We start from the raw sequence: 19,255 nt of genomic DNA, 5'->3' as shown, positions 1-19,255 counted from the left end.
ACGGGGCTATTATGGGCCAGGGTTTTGAGAACCCCAAAGTGTATCATGGAGTTCACCTGACTCACATCTTTTAATAGATTGTGGTTCCCACCCGGTTCCCGCCCGACTGTTGGTGGCGCTGGACACAGTCTGCAGCCGCCACGCTGGGTTCCTGACCGCTGAGACCACACGTGTCCCGCGCAGTCAGGAACTCAGCCCATCGGGGGCGGAGCATCGGGGGAGGATCTTCAGGTAATGTCCTGAGGTCGTCCCAATGGCGTGCGGTGCGCTCCCTGATGATGCCGTTTTGGAGGGGGCGCAGCATCTGAAAACAGGCACCGCCCCGATTTCATCGTAAAAAGGGATTCTCCGCCCAAATCACAGATTACTAAATCGGCATCGGGGAATGGAGAATCCGTCCCGTGCAATGTACAGGCACCGTAGTGTGGCGACTAGGGGATTTTCACACTGACTTCATTGCAGTGTCTTTAAAAAATGTTTTTTTCGAGTATCTACCTCTGATTTCTCCCTATGTACCTGAACAGGCGCCGGAATGTGGCGACTAGGGGCTTTTCACTGTAACTTCATTACAGTGTTGATGTAAGCCTACTTGTGACAATAAAGATTATTATTATTGTTGTTGTTGAGACGTTTAGGTGACTTTGTGAGGTAATGTATTGTGGGGTGTTCGAGAAACTAAACTGACCTGTAAAACACTTCAGAGGAATCTTTTAAACGATACCATTGCCTGAAGGGCCTGGTGAGCAAGCACGTTTTGGAACATTGCCTTTTAACCGTGTACTCATTCCAACTCAGCCAGCAAAAATAAATTCTCTTTCTAGTTAATTGTTAATATGGCAGATCAATGAGCTTTTGTAGTGTTAATGCATAGCCTTGGCTTGGTACTAAATTACTCAGCTTGTTCACTTACAATAGAGTAACATTCCTGTTGCATGCACTTCTTATAAACATATTTTCTTGCATCTGTGAGGAATATGAAAGTTCTTAATATTTTTTGCAATATCATTGTTATATTGTCATATGCGAAGAAATAAGGTTGTATGTGCGAGTGTGGGTGTGACTGGTTTAATTAGACTTGAGACAGACTGCAAATGTCTGAACATTAATAACAGGGTGTGAAGTCTTCTCCAAAGGCCTCCAGCCTCTCCTACCTCCCTGTGTGACTAAAGTTCCTCATCCCTGGAAACATTCTATAAATCTACTCATGCTTCATTCTGGTGAATTGCTGATGCCAGTGAGATGCCTGAATGAAATTGTGCTCCGGGCCCGACCGTGGCTGGGAATTCCGCTCCCAGGCTGCCGACTACGCACACACAATAGGTGCCCATGCCTTTTGTGCAACTTGTAATTATTTAACATAGCTGAAGATGGACTGTGTTAAAAGTGGATGGGACAAGGCATGGCTGGAATCATTAAGCTGCTGTATCTAACTGCAAATCGAACATTCAGAGCAATGGTTATGATTGGCTCAATTGATCGAGCCGAGCTTTGTATAAAAACACAATTTGCATGCTACACTATCCCACTTTAAGTGGGTCACCTTGCTTGACTTACACAGATTAATTCCTCTGCGTTCAACCTTTAGACTCTGCCTTTTCTGGTGCTTTTCCACCTCAGTTCTGCTGCCAAAACTAGATTGGCTTTTAGATGCCGAACATTCTTGTTATTTCTTCACTGCTCACAGTCAAAAGGAGATCAAAACCTTCGAGCAAAATGCAGACACGAGGAGAAAGTGCAAACTCCATGCAGACAGTCACGCGAGGCTGGAATTGAACCTGGGTCTGTGAGGCAACGCTGCTAACCACTGTGCATGTTTTTGGTGTGATCAGATGATGTGTCAAAGCACTTGACATTGAAGTGTTGCATTGTAGGAAATGTAGCAACTAATTTACACACGGCGCACTCGCGCAATCAGCAATGTCGTAACGACCAATAATGGACACAGTTGAATGAAAAAAACCAGAGTCCGATTTTGGCTAGATGGCTAGTGTATGGCTAGATGTTTCTTGGCATCTGCAGCGAGAATATGGCCCCGCTATCTAACAGGACTCTACCTTTTTCTTGGCCTCTGTGGGGAATGCCCCGCAAAAGCCGCACCTATCTAATTTCCTGCACTGATGAACACAGATCGCTAATGCAGGAAGAGATCGAGACGCCCTTTTTAAATGCCGCCCGATCTTTCACCCCGCACCCCTCCACATCCACACTGTGGCCTTTGGACCCCCTCCTGCCCCAACCTACCTCTTAGGGACTTGAAGACCCCCTCATCCCACCTCTTAAGGGCAGGGCACGAGCAACCTGGCATCTGGGCACCTTGGCACTGCCTGCCTGGCACCCTGGCACTGCCAGGCTGGCAATACTGCCTGCCAGGGTGGCAGTGCCAGGATGCACAGGTGTCAGTTCCAAGGTTCCAGGCTGGCAGTGCCAAAATGCCCAGGTGCCAGTGGGAGTGTCAGGGTATCACCCCGCCCAGAGCCCGACCACCCGGGAGTCTCTATTGGCCTGAGAGACCCCTCCAGGTGCTGTGACGGCTGGTCAATCTTCAGTGTGGACCAGTGCTAAACGGCGCCATGGAGAGGCCTTAGCTCCCGGGCCTCAGGAGAATCCGGCGCATACATATTTAAGTGAGCCTATGGCTCATTTAAGTATGTCAACGAGGGAAAGACCGAGACTGCGATGTCTCACGAGATCTCATTAGATCTTGCAAAGCGTTCCGAGCATCGCAAATCTCGCGAGATTAAACGGCTCGTTGCACCACCAGTCTGGAGCAATGAGATCATTATATTGTGCCCAATATGTTTTTGGGATGCTGATTGAGGAATGAATGTTGACCAGGATATGCCTGCTCTTATTTGAAGTAATGCCATGGGATCCTCTACATCAGCCTGAGAGGGCACACAGGGCCTTGTTCAACATTTCACCTGAAAGGCAGCACTCCCTCAGACATGCCTTTAAGTGGCAGCCAAGACACTGTATTCCAGCCCTGGGCCAAGATTATATGGCTCCTTTGGTGGCAAGTTTTCCTGTAGTGAGCCATTGGCTGCTGACAGGATCTTCTGGTCCTCCGAAGTCCATCCCCTGCACCCACTCTGGTGACAGATTCCCTGGTGGTGGGGATTCCCTGGTATTGTTTTGTGAGGGCCACAAAGGTTCCAACACGAGTTTGTGAGTCAAACAAAACTTCACTTCACTTTACCAATATTTACACAGCACCAATTGTTCGCTACTGGTCTCTCCACTCGGTACCTAACTGGTCACCTTTATTTATACATAGAAACATAGGAACATAGAAAATAGAAACAGGAGAAGGCCATTCGACCCTTTGAGCCTGCTCCGCCATTCATTATGATCATGGCTGATCATCACGTTCAATACCCTGATCTCGCCTCCCCCTCTTATCCCTTGATCATTTTAGCCCCAAGAGAGATTCCAACAGAAAAGATTAATGATTGCCCCACCCCCTTATTGGGGGAGCTCATATTCCACGAGATCCATGGGGTAACCAATTGTCCCTACCCAATAGGATCTGCGCAGATTACATCCCGAGCCATACAATACCCGTAGGCTTTGGTCGGATCAGAAGATCCCAGCCCTGGAATGGGACTCGAACTTCCAACCTTTTGTCTTGGAGCCACAACTGATATACAAAATGTCCCCATGTAAACATGCTTCTGATTTAGAGGTGAGTGTGCTAAAACTGAGATTAACTGATAAGTGAAGAAGCAAATATTACCAGTTCCACTCGTTTGAGCAATGGTTACAGACAATTGTGAGGAAAGAATTCAGAAATCTCATTGTCACTCGTTCAGTGCTCAAAATATACAGACAAGACTGATTTATATTGTGCCATCCCACTGCTCTGAATAAGTGGCATTAGACAGCACCTTGTGAAGGAAAGAATACACAGCAACTCAAAGTAGAGGAAGTCCCACCATGAACAAAGCAACTCATATTCAGGTGCAGGACTGCTCAATAATCTTGCGGTCCTGGGGAACATTCATGCTGGTACTGATGAAAGCAAATCTGAGTGATGACTCTCTGTTTTACTGAACAATGAATCCTCAGGCAACTCAGTTAAGGCAGTTCAGCGGGTGATTGAAACATAGAACTCAGGAACTTCCATGTTCATGCATTGGCCGAAGTTGTCCTCAGCTGACCTTGCCCCAACATTTGCCGAGCCATTATTATTGGCTTTATTATTCTCAGTCCAGGCAGATGGAAATCGGATAGTATTTCAGCTCCTATTCGCTCTAAAACTCCCTGCTTCATGTGTTTCTCTAATCATTTGGTGAGATGTGATTACAATCAATAGCAATGATACTGCCTATGCATATGGTTGAGATACTGTGCCACTGCCGCAGAACAGCAGCTTCAAGAGGAATGCAAAGAAATTGGAGAAAACACAGAAATAACATGACATTAATGATCATTATGAAATAGCATTTGAATAAAGTACAATAACAATAACAGTTATATAGCGTGCCTGCCTGGTATAGTAAAATACCCTGAGGTTCTTGACAACAGTGACATCAAACTAATTTTGACATTGAACCACATTGAGAACTATGAGGACAGGGTCAAAGTGACAGGTTTTAAAGAGCATCTTGGAATGGTGAGAGGTAGATAGGTTGAGGGTAAGAATTTTGGAGCTTAGGGCCTAGGCTGGAGGGCAGAATTGGAGGAGTGCAGAGGTCCTGGGTGGCTATAGGGCTGGAGGAGATTACAGTGATGGGGAGCAGCAAGGTTATGGAAGGATTTGAAAGGAAGAATCAGCCAATGGAAGTCAGCGAGCACAAGGGTGATGGTTATATACGGCTTGCCATGAGCTCAGGTACAAGCATCAGGTCTTTGGATCTCAAGGTGGGAGCCTGGCCATTAGAATAGTTAAATCTAGGGATAACAATGTGTTTCAATAGTTGATGTGCTGAGGCAAGGGCACAGATGGGTGATCTTACATGGGTGGATTTGGCAGCCTTGATTCTGGAGCAGATATGGAGGGTGGAAGCTCAGTTCACAGAATATAAAAGCACTCGAACATCCAATCATTATTGAGGCACATGGGTGTGTGAGGAAAAGTATGAAACAAAAACTTGCAGAACCCTAGAGATAGTAGGACTACATAGTGAATTTCAGGTTAATGTCAAAGAGTTTGCTGAAAAAAAGGACATTTTTTGTTGAAGCTTTTCATCCTGCACATATCAGGGCATTCACAAGTAAAAGGTGGGTAAATGTACGACGACTAACCTTGACCAGTTTGCAATAACCTTTTTCAACTCAGGCACGTTACGCGGTGAGATAGACAAAGGGGCAAGAGTCAGGTGATGGTCCAACGCAACCTTATTGAGCACTTTATCAAGGAAATACAATATTTATCACACTCTACTGTCGTACTTTAATTAAATTCCATCAAACTCTATCAATCTCTTCACAGGACTCCAGTACACAGTCTTACATCTCAGTAAACTGTCTCAAAACTACATTAGCTATCTACTTCTGACACACGCTCCCAAGGATTCTCTACGCCCTATTCACAGGTCCCTATCATTGTATTTGAATTGTTTGCCTCAAAAGCCTTGTAATATCCATTCAATAAGGCTGGGACAGGCTGATCCTCGCTCTTTGAGGGTTGGCTGATGTTTCAGGATCTGCAGTCGTTGACTTGGGCTTCCCTCTCATCTCGGACTGGTTCTGGTCTTCTGATCGTCTCATCGGGATGGTCTTCTGGGTCTGGTCAGTATTCTGATGCTTGCCACAAGATACAAGGAGCTGGAGATACTGCGGTGCTTGGCTGCCAATTGAAGAGTCTCTCTGGAGACGCCATTAAAGAAGCTGCAAAAGCAGAGAGAGAGAGCTCTGAGGCTCCAGGTTGCCTGTTTTATCCCCCTCTTTGGGCTGTTGCGTCCTTTTCGAAGAATCTGTGGCATGTGTCCGTTACTAGCATTGGGCAGGGCAGGAAGATCCAATGAGGTGACTACTTTCCATATTTGGAGGTCACATGATATGGTTTTGAGCCTTCAATTGTCAAGTGCTCTCCTTGTCATGCCGAGCTGGGTGCCCCCAAGTCTGCGTAGCATTGCTCTAACAAAGCAGCTTTACTGGAGGTGTAAACAACGGTTCATTCTGAAACAATGTGGCCCTTAGCACATGGCCAGGCAGCTCCAGGCCTGTCTGGCTCTGACGGCAAGGCCTGGCTGCATGAATACTGTCTGTTCCACATCTGCAGCTCGTAAAATGTAGAGTCCGGCTAGGTTAAAACTTGGCTTCCACATTTCAAGTATTTATCCATGCTCATCAAAAAAAAATCAATATTCCAGTAACAATCGTGGAGGTCATGGGTCACCTGACCACAAATGTAATGAAATCAACAAATTTATACAATATGAGAAGTGAGTGCAGATTGGTTGGCAAGTAGACTTTGATTGATACATAAGTTGCCATGGGGAGTACACCAATAGGTGGTGATTAACAGTTAACTTCTAAGCATTGTTTGAAATTTAAATCAGATATCTTGGCCGGGATTCTCCCGTACCCGGCGGGGCAGTGGTTCCCGGCAAGACGGAGTGGCATGAACCACTCCTGCGTCGGGCCACCCCAAAGGTGCGGAATCCTGTGCACCTTCAGGGGCTAGACCCGCCCCGGACTGGTTGGCGTCCCGCCGGCTGGCGGGATAGGGGCCTGGCGCCACACCAACCAGCGCCGAAGGGCCTCCGCCAGCCAGCGCGAGTTGGCGCATGTGCGGGAGCGCCAGCGCATGCGCACAAGGAATCACCTCCGCACCGGGAATGGCGGATGACCACAGCCTCTGGTGCGGAAGGAATAGAGTGCCCCCACGGCATAGGCCCGCCCGCGGATCTGTGGGCCCCGACCGCGGGCCAGGCCACCATGGGGGCACCTCCCAGGGCCAGATCCCCCCACGACCCCCCAAGAATCCCGGAGCCCGCCCACGCCGCCAGATCCCGCCGGTAAGGGACAAACTCTAATTTACGCCGGCGGGACTGGCATAGAACGGGTGGGACCTCGGCCCATCGCAGGCCGGAGAATCTGGGCAGCCCCGGGGCCCATTGGGTCACGCCGGACCCCACCATTCTCCGAGGCGGGGGGCCGACTCACACCGGGCCGGTTTTCGGGGGGCGGGATTCACGCCGACCCCCGGCGATTCCCCCACCCGGCGGGGGGGGTCGGAGAATCCCGCCCCTTGACTCTGATTGGTCAAAGCATTTCCCTGAGGAATGAACCAGCAAACGGTCGTCCCTTATTTTGTTCAGCTGAAACAATCACAATGTGTGTACATATTCTTCCTGTCTGCAAGCTTCTGGATATTAATATATGTAGTTTCCTGTACATGCAGGTGTGCCAAACTGCGTGTCCGACTAACAATCTTAAATTGCTTGTCAGTGTAATTCTTAGCAGGTTCAGGATTATTCAGCAAATATCATTCAATCGTGGAATTGCATCCAATGTGGGACACCGTGGGGCGAGATTCTCTGGCCTCCCCATGGTGCGTATCTCGGTGGTGGGAGGCGGCCAGTCATTGGCCAGCGGCGGGATATTCTGGTCCCCCCACTATCAATTGAATTTCCCATTGAATCCACCCCATGCCGCTAGGAATCCCATGGCGGGGGGAGTGCCGCCAGCAGGTCCGGAAGGTCCCACCAACAAGAACAGCCCAGAGATCGTGCCCCATTTAAAAAATTTTGCAAGCACTGGCTGGTTGAGTACAGTCTATACCTTGCCCATTGCACACAGCGAAATGAACCTGCTATTTGTTACACTCCATCCATCTTTGGACTATACAGAATCCTGCAGCATAATGGTTGCCATGATCAGATCATTTTGTGCTGTATATCACACAAACTCATGAGCTGGTATGAGGCTGTCACTCTCAGCCTTGAAAAATGCCCAGTCTACTTCAGATTACCCTGGAAGAGCAAGGTATCACAAAGATTTGAGAAGCAGATGAAGCTAGCTGTTCACGTTGCCACTATGCAATAAAAATGCAAGTGGCACGTGCCACTAACTGGATGTTACCGTCAAATTAGAAGGATGCATGGTAGCACAGTGGTTAGCACTGTTGCTTCACAGCACCAGGCACCCAGGTTCAATTCCTGGCTTGGGTCACTGTCTGTGTGGATCTGCATATTCTCCCCGTGTCTGGGTTTCCCCCGGGTGTTCCGGTTTCCTCCCACATGTCCTAAAGACGTGCTTGTTAGGTCATTTGGACATTCTGAATTCTCTCACAGTGTACCTGAAAAGGCCCCGGTGTGTGGCAACTTGGGGATTTGCACAGTAACTTCATTGCAGTGTTAATGTCAGCTTACTTGTGACAATAATAAAGATTAATGTTATTATTATTCTGCCTATCACACAATGAATAATATGGTTCATGAATTTCAGCACCAGTGTACTAGGTATGTGGGTTGCACATCCCAAAGACTGATGGATCATATGTCTACGCCTCTACTAAACAGAATCCACTTGTCAACCAATCAGCACACTCTTCTCATATAGTATATATTTGTTGATTGTTTGTTTGCAAATGCTCTGCTGAGTGCACGCTGAAAAGCTGCAACAAAAATAAAACTCTTTTTTCAGCAATAGTCAAAGGTTCTGTTTGGCTTCGCTGGGAAGCATCACTAAATCTCAGAGGTGTCCAAAGCAATCAGAAATTAGGAACTCAAAAAGGCAGATAAAAGTGCATTTCGAATTTAAAGTTTGAGAAATTGAAGAAGTTAATAATTCAGAAATCCTTTACCAAATTCAACAGAATGCCAGCATCCACAACAGCATCCGTGAAGGAAGGAAAAAGGAGTGCTGATTGGATTAGGCAACTCACATTGCTTTTCACAACACCTAAAGAATTGTGACACTCGAGCATTCAGGAATGAGTCAGGCATCCAGTTCAGGATCAGAGCAGAAGTCAGCACAACCACGATTCTGCTTGGAGTGCAATTTACTTTGGTACGTTTGCTCATCGGTTCAGAAATGTGTAGGAGATGATAAAATAAATCACATGATGATATAATAGCACGGTAGCCTTGCGGATAGCACAATTGCTTCACAGCTCCAGGGTCCCAGGTTCGATTCCGGCTTGGGTCACTGTCTGTGCGGAGTCTGCACGTTCTCCCCGTGTGTGCGTGGGTTTCCTCCGGGTGCTCCGCTTTCCTCCCACAGTCCAAAGATGTGCGGGTTAGGTGGATTGGCCATGATAAATTGCCCTTAGTGTCCAAAACTGCCCTTAGTGTTGGATGGGGTTACTGGGTTATGGGGATAGGGTGGAGATGTTGACCTTGTGTAGGGTGCTCTTTCCAAGAGCCAGTGCAGACTCGATGGGCCGAATGGCCTCCTTCTGCACTGTAAATTCTGTGATATGATAATACACACACTTGAAGGAATTTCGCAATGTAACTTGTGCAAATGAGGTGACTGCTGAAATCGCAAATGACAAAGACTTTTGAGTATCATTCATTATCTCAGATTCCAATATTAAGAAATTATTTGAATAAGGATAAAATTCACCTGCCTTTTGAATTATTGACTGAAAATTGTCATATCCTGCTGTACTTTGCAGCTTTCCCTTCTGATATCCAGCTGATCAGAAGTTATATTTTATTCCCATGCATCGTAAATATACACCTTCTTTAGTTTTGGGGATTCTCAGCAGCAGCCGAGTAAAATCCTATATCTTGATCTCATTTTATTGATCGTCGATAAACATGATAGGAGATCATGTAATAATAATAATAATCTTTATTGTCACAAGTAGGCTTACATTAACAGTGCAATGAAGTTACCGTGAAAAGTCCCTAGTCGCCACATTCCGGCGCCTGTTCGGGTACACAGAGGGAGAATTCAGAATGTCCAAATTACCTAACAGCACTGGCAAGGCAGTGACATCCCTGCCTCTCAGCCAGGAGTCTCTGTGTTCTAGCCCCACTCCCCAGGATTTGGTGGCCAAGGAAGGTGTGTTCATAACACAGCCAAATAGGTTGTAAATCCTTCCTTGATTAACAAGGGGGTGAAAGGTTACCGAGGGTAGGCAGGAATGTGGGGTTGAGGTTACAATCAGATCAGCCACGACCTTATTGTAAGGAGGAGCAGGCCTGTCAAGCCGAGCGACCTATTCCTGCCTCTAATTTGTATGTTAATCGATTCCAAGACACGCCAATGCAGGCAGCAAATAGCGGGAGAGATTCCATTAACACTGAAAAGAAGTTACTGTAAAATCCCCTAGTCGCCAAACTCCAGCGCCTGTTCGGTTACACTGAGGGAGAATTCAGAATGTCCAATTCACCTAACAAGTCTTTTGGGGCTTGTGGAAGGAATCTGGAGCACCCGGAGGAAACCCATGCCGATACGGGGAGAATGTGCAGACTCTGCACAGACAGTGACCCAAGCCGGGAGCAATCCCTGTTCTCTGGAGCTGTGAAGCAACCATTGTGCCACCGTGCTGCCCTTTAGTTCTTGACAGCAGGTTGTCCCCAGCACTTTGGCGCCAATGAAGGACAGGCAAACATGTCCTCTCCCTCCAGTGTATCTATTGCTGTGTGTTGCCCAGTATTTTCAATTTTTGTTTCATCATCTGCAGAGGCCAAAAGTGAGACTAATGCATGGAAGCATGGAGCATAGCTGAGGTATTACTCAGGAAGAAGATGCTACCCAGGAAACAGTGAAAAAAGGATGTAATTAATACACTAGAAGGATTTATCATTGGTAAGGGATGAGGCGGGGGTGGGGGTGGGGTGTATTGGTTAGGTTGTCTATACACTACTTAAAGCTGATAAGGCTCCAGAACAGGATTGGATGTATCCAAGGAACCTGAGGCAGGAGAGAGCAAAGAATTTGGACACACTGGACTTAATGTTTCAGTCTTCAAGTAACTCAGAGGGCGGGATTCCCCGACCCCCCCGCCGGGTCGGAGAATTGCATGGGGGCGGCGTGAATCCCGCCCCTGCCGGCTGCCGAATTCTCTGGCGCCGGGGATTTGACGGGGGCGGGAATCGCACCGCGGCGCCGTTCGGTGGCCGCTGGCGGCAGCCCCCCGCCAATTCTCCGGCCCGCGATGGTCCAAGTGGCCGCCCATTTTAGGCCGGTCCCGCCGGCAGAAATTACAACAGGTACTTACCGGCAGGACCTGGCTGCGCAGGTGGCCTCCGGGGTCCTCGGGGGGGTGCGGGGGGGTCTGGCCCCGGGAGGTGCCCCCACAGTGGCCTGGTCCGTGATCGGGGCCCACCGATCTGCGGGCGGGCCTGTGCCGTGGGAGCACTCTATTCCTCCGCGTCAGCTTCTGTGGACCTCCGCGATGGCCTGCACATGCGCTGGGGTGACGCCAGCACATGCTGGCGCTCCCGCAGATGCGCCAACTCGCGCCGGCCGGCGGAAGCCCTTCGGCGCCGGTTGGTGTCGTTCCAAGCCCCTTGCGCACCGACCGGTGCGGCGCAAACCACTCCAGCGCCAGCCTAGCCCCTGAAGGTGTGGAGGATTCCGCAACCTTGGTGCGGCCCGACGCCAGAGTGGTTCACGCCACTCCTTCACACCGTAGTTGCCCGCCCCGCCGATTCCAGCAGAATCCTGCCCAGGGTGTACCAGTAGATTTGAGAATTATAAATTGCTACTTTATACTCTTGTTCAAGCAAGGGAGCAGAAATAAACCCAGCAACCACAGGAAAGTCAGTCTACTTTTGATGGTGGGGAAACCTCCAGAAACAATAACTTGGGACAAAATGAATCATCACATGGACAAATGCAGGTTAATTAAAGAAGGGCAGTATGGATTTGTTAAGGGAAAATCATGTTTACATACTTATAAAAATTATTTGATGTGAGTTGCTGGCAAGGTGAGCATTTATTGTCCATCCCCAATTGACCCTGAGCAGATTGGCTTAAAAGACCATTTCAAAGGGCAGTTAAGAGTCAACCACATTGATGGAAAACAGTAACAAGATCGAACAGCGTCCGCATGGATTTACAAAGGAAAATCATGCTTGACAAATCTACTGCACTTCTTTGAGGATGTAACTGGTGAAGTAGATGAGGGGGAGGCAGTGTACGTGGCTTATTTGGACTTTCAAAAGGCTTTTGACAAGATCCCACATAAGAAATTAGAGTGTAAAATTAAAGTGTATGGGATTGGGTGCAGTGTATTCAGATGGATAGATAACTGGTTGGCAGGCAGAAAAAAAAGAGTCGGAATAAACGGGTCTTTTTCCAAGTGGCAGGCAGTGACGAGTGGGATACTGCAGGGATCGGTGCGAAGACCCCAGCTGTTCAAAATATATATTAATGATTCAGATGAGGGAACTAAATGTAATATCTCCACATTTTCACATAAAACTGGGTGGGAGGGTGAGCTGTGAGGAGGATACCGAGGTCCTTCAGTATGATTTAAACAAGTTGAGTGGGTGAGCAAAAGCATGGCAGATTCAGTATAATGTGAATAAATTTGAGGTTATTCACTTTGGTAGCAAGAACAGGAAGGCAGGTTATTATCTGAATGGCTATAGATTGAGTGAGGGAAATGTGCAATGAGACCTGGTGTCCCCATACACCAGTCTCTGAAAGTAAGCACGCAGATGCAGCAGGCAGTGAAGAAGGCAAGTGGTATGTTGGCCTTCATCGCAAGCGGATTTGAGTGCAAGAGCAGGGCTGTCTTGCGGAAGTTATACAAGGACTTGGTGAGACTACATCTGGAATATTGTGTGCAATTTTGGCTCCTTATCTGAGGGAGGATTCGATTGGTTAGGATTTATTTATTGTAACGTGTACCGAGGTACAGCAAAAAAGTATTGTTCCGTGTACAGTTTAGACAGATCATCCCGTACATGAAAATAAAATACATAGGGCAAACATAAAATACACAATGTAAATACATAGACACATGCATTGGGTGAAGCATATAGGAGTGTAGTACTACTCAGTGGAGAAGATGTGTGAAGAGATCAGGTCAGACAATAAGTGGGTCGTTTTGGAGTTTGGTAACAGCGGGGAAAAAGCTGTTTTTGAATCTGTTAGAGCGTGTTCTCAGACTTTTGTATCTCCTGCCCGATGGAAGAAGGGGGCTCGTTTAGCACAGGGGGCTGGTTTAGCACAGGGCTAAAGAGTTGGCTTTGAAAGCATAGGCAGGCCAGCAGCACGGTTCAATTCCCGTACCAGCCTCCCCGAACAGGCGCCGGAATGTGGCGACTAGGGGCTTTTCACAGTAACTTCATTTGAAGCCTACTTGTGACAATAAGCAATTTTCATTTCATTTAGGGGCTGGTTTAGCTCACTGGGCTAAATCGCTGGCATTTAAAGCAGACCAAGGCAGGCCAGTAGCACGGTTCAATTCCTGTACCAGCCTCCCCAAACAGGCGCTGGAATGTGGCGACGAGGGGCTTTTCACAGTTACTTCATTGAAGCCTACACGTGACAATAAGCGATTTTCATTTTCAAGAAGTTGGAAGAGTGAAAGCCGGGTGAAAGGGGGTCTTTGATTATGCTGCCCAGGGAGGAGCTGAGCTTCAGAGCAGTATCAAAGGGGTGTGGGACTGTTACTTGGGAAGACCTTCCCTTTGGAAATAAACCATTTTTTGACTCTCCTTTTCAGAATCCTCCATGACTACCGAATTGGCGACGAGGATAAAGTGGAACTACAGTAGTCACTTCTAGTCGACGGCACGACGTCCCCTCTTCAAGAAGTAATAATGCTTGCACCATTTTGAAAATGCCGCTCTTTGGCAGACTCAATGCATTCGATGCGGGTGTAGAGGACTGGACTCAGTACGCGGAGTATAGGTACTGTGTTTTAGGTGAACGCTATCATTGGGGCCTCACCTTATGGAATCGGAGCTGTGTTGTCCCACCGCGTGGCTGACAGAGGGAAAGGTTGATAGGTTATGAATCAAGGACGTTGGCCGCTGCGGAGCGCAATTACGCCCAGATAGAACAAGAAGGGCTGGCTGTTGTAATCACAGTGAAGAAATGTCATCATTATGTAATTGGGCATCGATTCACCATTGTGATGGCCCGCAAGCCATTGCTTAGGCTTTTTAAAGAAGACAAACTGATCTCACCAGTAGAGTCCACCCGGATACGGTGATGGCAACCGCATGGCCGCCACCGCCCAGATACGCGACTAAACACAAAGGACTCGGTATTGGTGAAAGTACGCCACATTCGTCTTACACGGGGCGGGGGGGGGGGGAGTGGGGGGGGAGGGGGGCTCCCATTGTGGTCCCGGGCCAGAGCAGACAGGCCATTCTCCAGGATCTGCAGAATGGACACCCAAGGTTGTGAAAAATTTAAATCCTGGCCAAAAGCTATGTGTGGTGGCCAGGCCTGGATGGCACGATCGACTGTCTAACCCAACAATGTACCACATGCCAGGATCAGCAGAAACTCCCACCAGCTGCCCCAGTGCATCCATAGGAATAGCGAGGCCAGCCTTGAGTGCGCCTGCATTCCAATTTTGCTGTACATTTCCAAGGGTCAATGGGCTGGTTTAGCACCATGGGCTAAACAGCTGGCTTGTAAGGCAGAACAAGGCCAGCAGCGCGGGTTCAATTCCCGTACCGGCCTCCCCGAATAGGCGCTGGAATGTGGCGACTGGGAGCTTTTCACAGTAACTTCATTGAAGACTACTTGTGACAATCAGCAATTATTATTATTATTATTATGCTTTTTCTCATGGTGGATGGCCATTCTAAGTGGCTGGAAGTCCATTGGATGTCATCCACCATGTTGAAGGCTACGGTTGAAAAGTTACGGCTCTCCTTCAAGCACCCACGGCATTTCTGAAGTGCTGGTCACAGCCAACAGCACCTCGTTCACCAGAGACGTGTTTGAACATTTTGTGATGGAAAAGTGTGTGCGGGGGCGGGGGGGGGGGGGGGGGGGGGGGGGGGGGGGGAGGGGACACAACAACCACATGGCCCTGTAACACCCTTCCTTGATTGGGCTGAGGAACAAGCGGTGCAGACCTTCAAGAGAGGGATGAAGAAACAGATCACGGGGTCCGTGGAAACGGGATTCATAGGATTTGTGTTTAGCTATTGGACCACACCGCATTCCGTGGCGTAGCACCGGTGGAACTGTTGATAGGTCGGAGGCTCAGGAGCCGCCTCAGCCTCACATTCCCCGATATTGGCGGGAGAGTGAAATGTGGTCAGGACCAGCAGAGGCGAGGCCATGGCGGGCGGACACAGATCAGGAGTTTCCAACCATGGGACACGGTGTATGTCCGAGGCACCCTGGTCCGTACCCGCTGGATTCCAGGGACTGTGGTGCAACAGACCGCACCAAGTGAAGACGCACAAACGGATGGTGCCGCAGCGCCTTAATCACCTCCATGACTTTTAAGTGGGATATTCAGAACCAGGGGTCACAGTCTGAGGATATGGGGTAGTCCGTTTAGGACTGAGGTGAAGATAAATTACTTCACCCAGACTGTGAAACTCCACAGAACTACAACAGAAAGCAGTTGAGGCAGTATGGGAGGAACAGGTTACTGAATTGAATGTTCATTCATGATCACAATGAATGGTTCATCAGGCTCGAAGGGCCGAATGGCCGATTCTTGCTCCTATTTTCTGCGTTTCGATGTGAGCCTGGAGTTACCTAGACCAGGTAGATTTAATAAGAACAAGGTGAGTCCACACCTTGTTCAACAAAGTTTTATTTGCAAACAATATATATATACGCTCCCAGGTAGACCCCTACCGGGTTCCTGTTTGGTCTGTGCCTTACTGGCTGACCTTATATATACTGGGTATTCGAGATACCCCTCCCTTAGTGGGGGAACTCGGACTCTGCGAGGACCACGGGGAAGACAAACATTCCTACCCCGTAGGTGGCATGTGGGATAGTACAGTAAGAATGGCAGATTTCCTTCCCTACAGGGTATTAGTGAACCAGGTGGGTTTTGAACATTAATAAATAATAGTTTAATGGCCACCATTACTGAAACTTGCTTTTTTTTTCCAGATTATTAAAAAAATTAGATTCCCTCAGCTCCATGGTGAGATTTGGACCCACGTGCCCAGAGCATTAAGTTGAGCCTTGGTTACTCACATACAATCCCGAAGTTGACTTCCATTTCATCAGCGTCACATGGTTTGAAATCTGAGTCACTATTACAATTCATTACAGCGGCCAGTCTGCCAGACATTTTACATTGACATTACCACAGCACCACCATCTCCTCCTAATTCTTCGCGATTTTTGAATAGGTACCAGAGCGGGTTAATGATGTCAATTCTGTCAATATAGTGCACATGGACTTCTAAAAGGAATTTGAACAACGGTATAAGTCATGGAATAATAGGGACAGTAGGAACATGGACACAAAATTGCACGAGTATCAGGAAACAGAGCAGAGGTTCATTTATCCTTCTCAGACTAGGGGAAGGTTTGTAGTGGAGTTCCCCAATGATCAGTGTTGGGATCCTTGCTTTTCCTGATGTATTTGCTATTGACCCACACCTTGCTTTACAGAGCAAAATTTCTAAATTTCCAGATGATATGAAACTTGGAAGCATTGCGACCTCAATGGGACAATGTAAAACCTCAAAAGGACAGAAGCAAATTGGCAGGATGGGCAGACAAGTGGCAAATGAAGTTCAATGCGGAGATGTGTAAAGTGAATCAATTTGTCGGAAGGACACAGGGAGACAATATGAAATAAAGTGCAGCATTCAAAGTGAGCTCCGGGAGTATAGCGACCTGGGTGTACAGGTGCATAAGCTATTGAAGGTGGTTTAACAGGTTGAGAGAACAGTCAATAAAGCATACAATACCCAAAGTTTTATTAGTAGAGGCATAGAGTACAAGAAAAGGGAGGTCATGTTACATTTGCATAAGGCACTGGTGTGGCCTCATCTAGAGTATCGCATTCAGTTCTGAGCATCAAACCTTAGGAACGAGATGAACTCATTGGAGAGAGTGCAGGAATGATTCACAAGAATGGCTCCAGGGATGAGGAACTTGAGGTATGAAGGCAGGTCGGAGAAGGTGGAACTTGAAGAGGAGAAGGTTGAGAGGAGATTTGACAGAGTTATTTAAAATCATGAGGGCTGTGGACAGAGTAGATTGGGAGAAACTGTTCCCACTCATGAAAGGATCAAGAACAAGAGGGCATAGGTTTAATGTAATTGGCTAAGGAAGCAATGGCCCCACAAGGAAAAGCCTTTTCACACAGCGAGTGGTTAGGACCCGGAATGTACTGCCTGAGAGCTAGGTTCAATGGAGGCATGCAAAAGGGGATTATTGTCTGAAAAGTAAGAATTACAGGAGAAAAGGCAGGGGAGTGATATTAGGTGAGTTGCTCATTCGGAAAGCTGGTGCCGATACGATGGACCAAATGTCTCTTTCTGTGGCTGCAACAATTCCGTGATTCAGTGAACATGTTTTTATAATATCGATGGAGGATAAATCTTGGGCAGGACACCAAGCATAACTCCCCTGTTCTTCTTCAAAACAGTTCCATGGGATCTTTTATACCCACCTGGAGCAAACAGTTGGACCCTCAGTTTAGTGTTTCACCCAAAAGTCAGCACCGTCCTCAATACTGCATCGTTTCTGTGCTCAAGCCCTGAAGTAGAACTTGAACCCGGAACCGCGCGATTCAGAGGCGAGATACCAACTGAGCTGCAGATGACACCTAACAGCACAGCAGCCAGCCTGTGAAAGTGCTGGGTGAACTTACAGATGGTTTGCACAAAGAGCAGCAGCGCTGAATGCAAAAGTGGGAAGATAGCAGCAGATTCAGGTCACTCCCATGATTCACCCAGCAACACAACATCAACTTTAATGAACTTATTTTTGTCACACTCCATTGGGTTCAATATTCCAGCTGTACCTAGACTGAGAAGAGAGTCTGAACAGGCCCAGGAGAGCTGGGCAGCGCAGAACCTGATTACACGCAATTATTGAGAAACAGATTGAGATGATCAAAGCTGTCACTCACATACGATCCCGACAGTTGACTTCCATTTCATCAGTGTCATCTGGTTTCAAATCTGAGTCGCTATTACAACTCATTACAGCGGCCAGTCTGCCAGACATTTTACATTTGTGATCCACAAGTATAATTCACCCTTGGCCAAGCCATAATAAGCCTTCCCTGCTTGTAGCAACAGAAAGTTTTAATGAGATATGATTGAATTTCTAACCAGATGGTGCACTCTGGGGTGTTTCTGTCTGATGAAAAGCATCCCACTCTTTAGTGTTAGTGGTTGGGAGGCCATGTTTTGTGATTGGCAGTCAGCGCATTTTGATTAGCTCCCTTAAGGGCATAGTTCTGCTGAAGGTATGCGTTCATATGACAAGTGTGAAATGTTAAGAAGCTTTTTATATTTCTGCAGAACGCCACAGATGAATGCATTTAAGGAGAGACCCATGAGCTCTGTCACCCCCTCCATTAGGGGGTTTGATAAGGTATTTGCTGAGAGGATGTTTCCTCTCTTCCCTAGACATTTGGGCAGCACGGTAGCATTGTGGATAGCACAATTGCTTCACAGCTCCAAGGTCCCAGGTTCGATTCCGGCTTGGGTCACTGTCTGTGCGGAGTCTGCACATCCTCCCCATGTGTGCGTGGGTTTCCTCCAGGTGCTCCGGTTTCCTCCAACAGTCCAAAGACGTGCAGGTTAGGTGGATTGGCCATGCTAAATTGCCCTTAGTGTCCAAAATTGCTCTTAGTGTTGGGTGGGGTTACTGGGTTATGGGGATAGGGTGGAGGTATGGATCTTGGGTAGGGTGCTCTTTCCAAGAGCCGGTGCAGACTTGTTGGGCCGAATGGCCTGCTTCTGCACTGTAAATTCTATGAAATCTATGAAATATGGAGCACAATTTAAAATAAGGGGTCTCCCATTTAAGATGGAGATGAGGAGAGATTTCTTCTTGGGAATTATAGTATCGCTGACAAGCATGACACCCTCCCAAACGTGGGCAATTTTCCTTACCTGGCAAGCCACCTCCGCATCGATACAGAGATCCAACATCATATATGAAGGAAGTGGAAGCTTTGGAGAGAGTGCAAAGACGGTTCACCAGGATGCTGCCTGATTTCAAGGGTGTTGGCTATAAGGAAAGGTTGAATAAACTAGGATTGTTTTCACTGGAAAGGCGGAGGAGACCTAATAGAGGTCTGCATAGACCTTATGAGAGGCATAGACAGGGTGGATAGTCAGAGGCTTTTCTCTCGGATGGAAGTGTCAATTACAAGGGGGCACAGGTTCAAGGTGAGAGGGGAAACTTTTAAGGGAGGCGTGCAGGGTACGTTTTT

The sequence above is a fragment of the Scyliorhinus torazame genome, chromosome 2 (assembly GCF_047496885.1).
Source record: "Scyliorhinus torazame isolate Kashiwa2021f chromosome 2, sScyTor2.1, whole genome shotgun sequence".
Lineage (NCBI taxonomy): Eukaryota > Metazoa > Chordata > Chondrichthyes > Carcharhiniformes > Scyliorhinidae > Scyliorhinus > Scyliorhinus torazame.
This window is presented reverse-complemented; position numbering follows the sequence as displayed.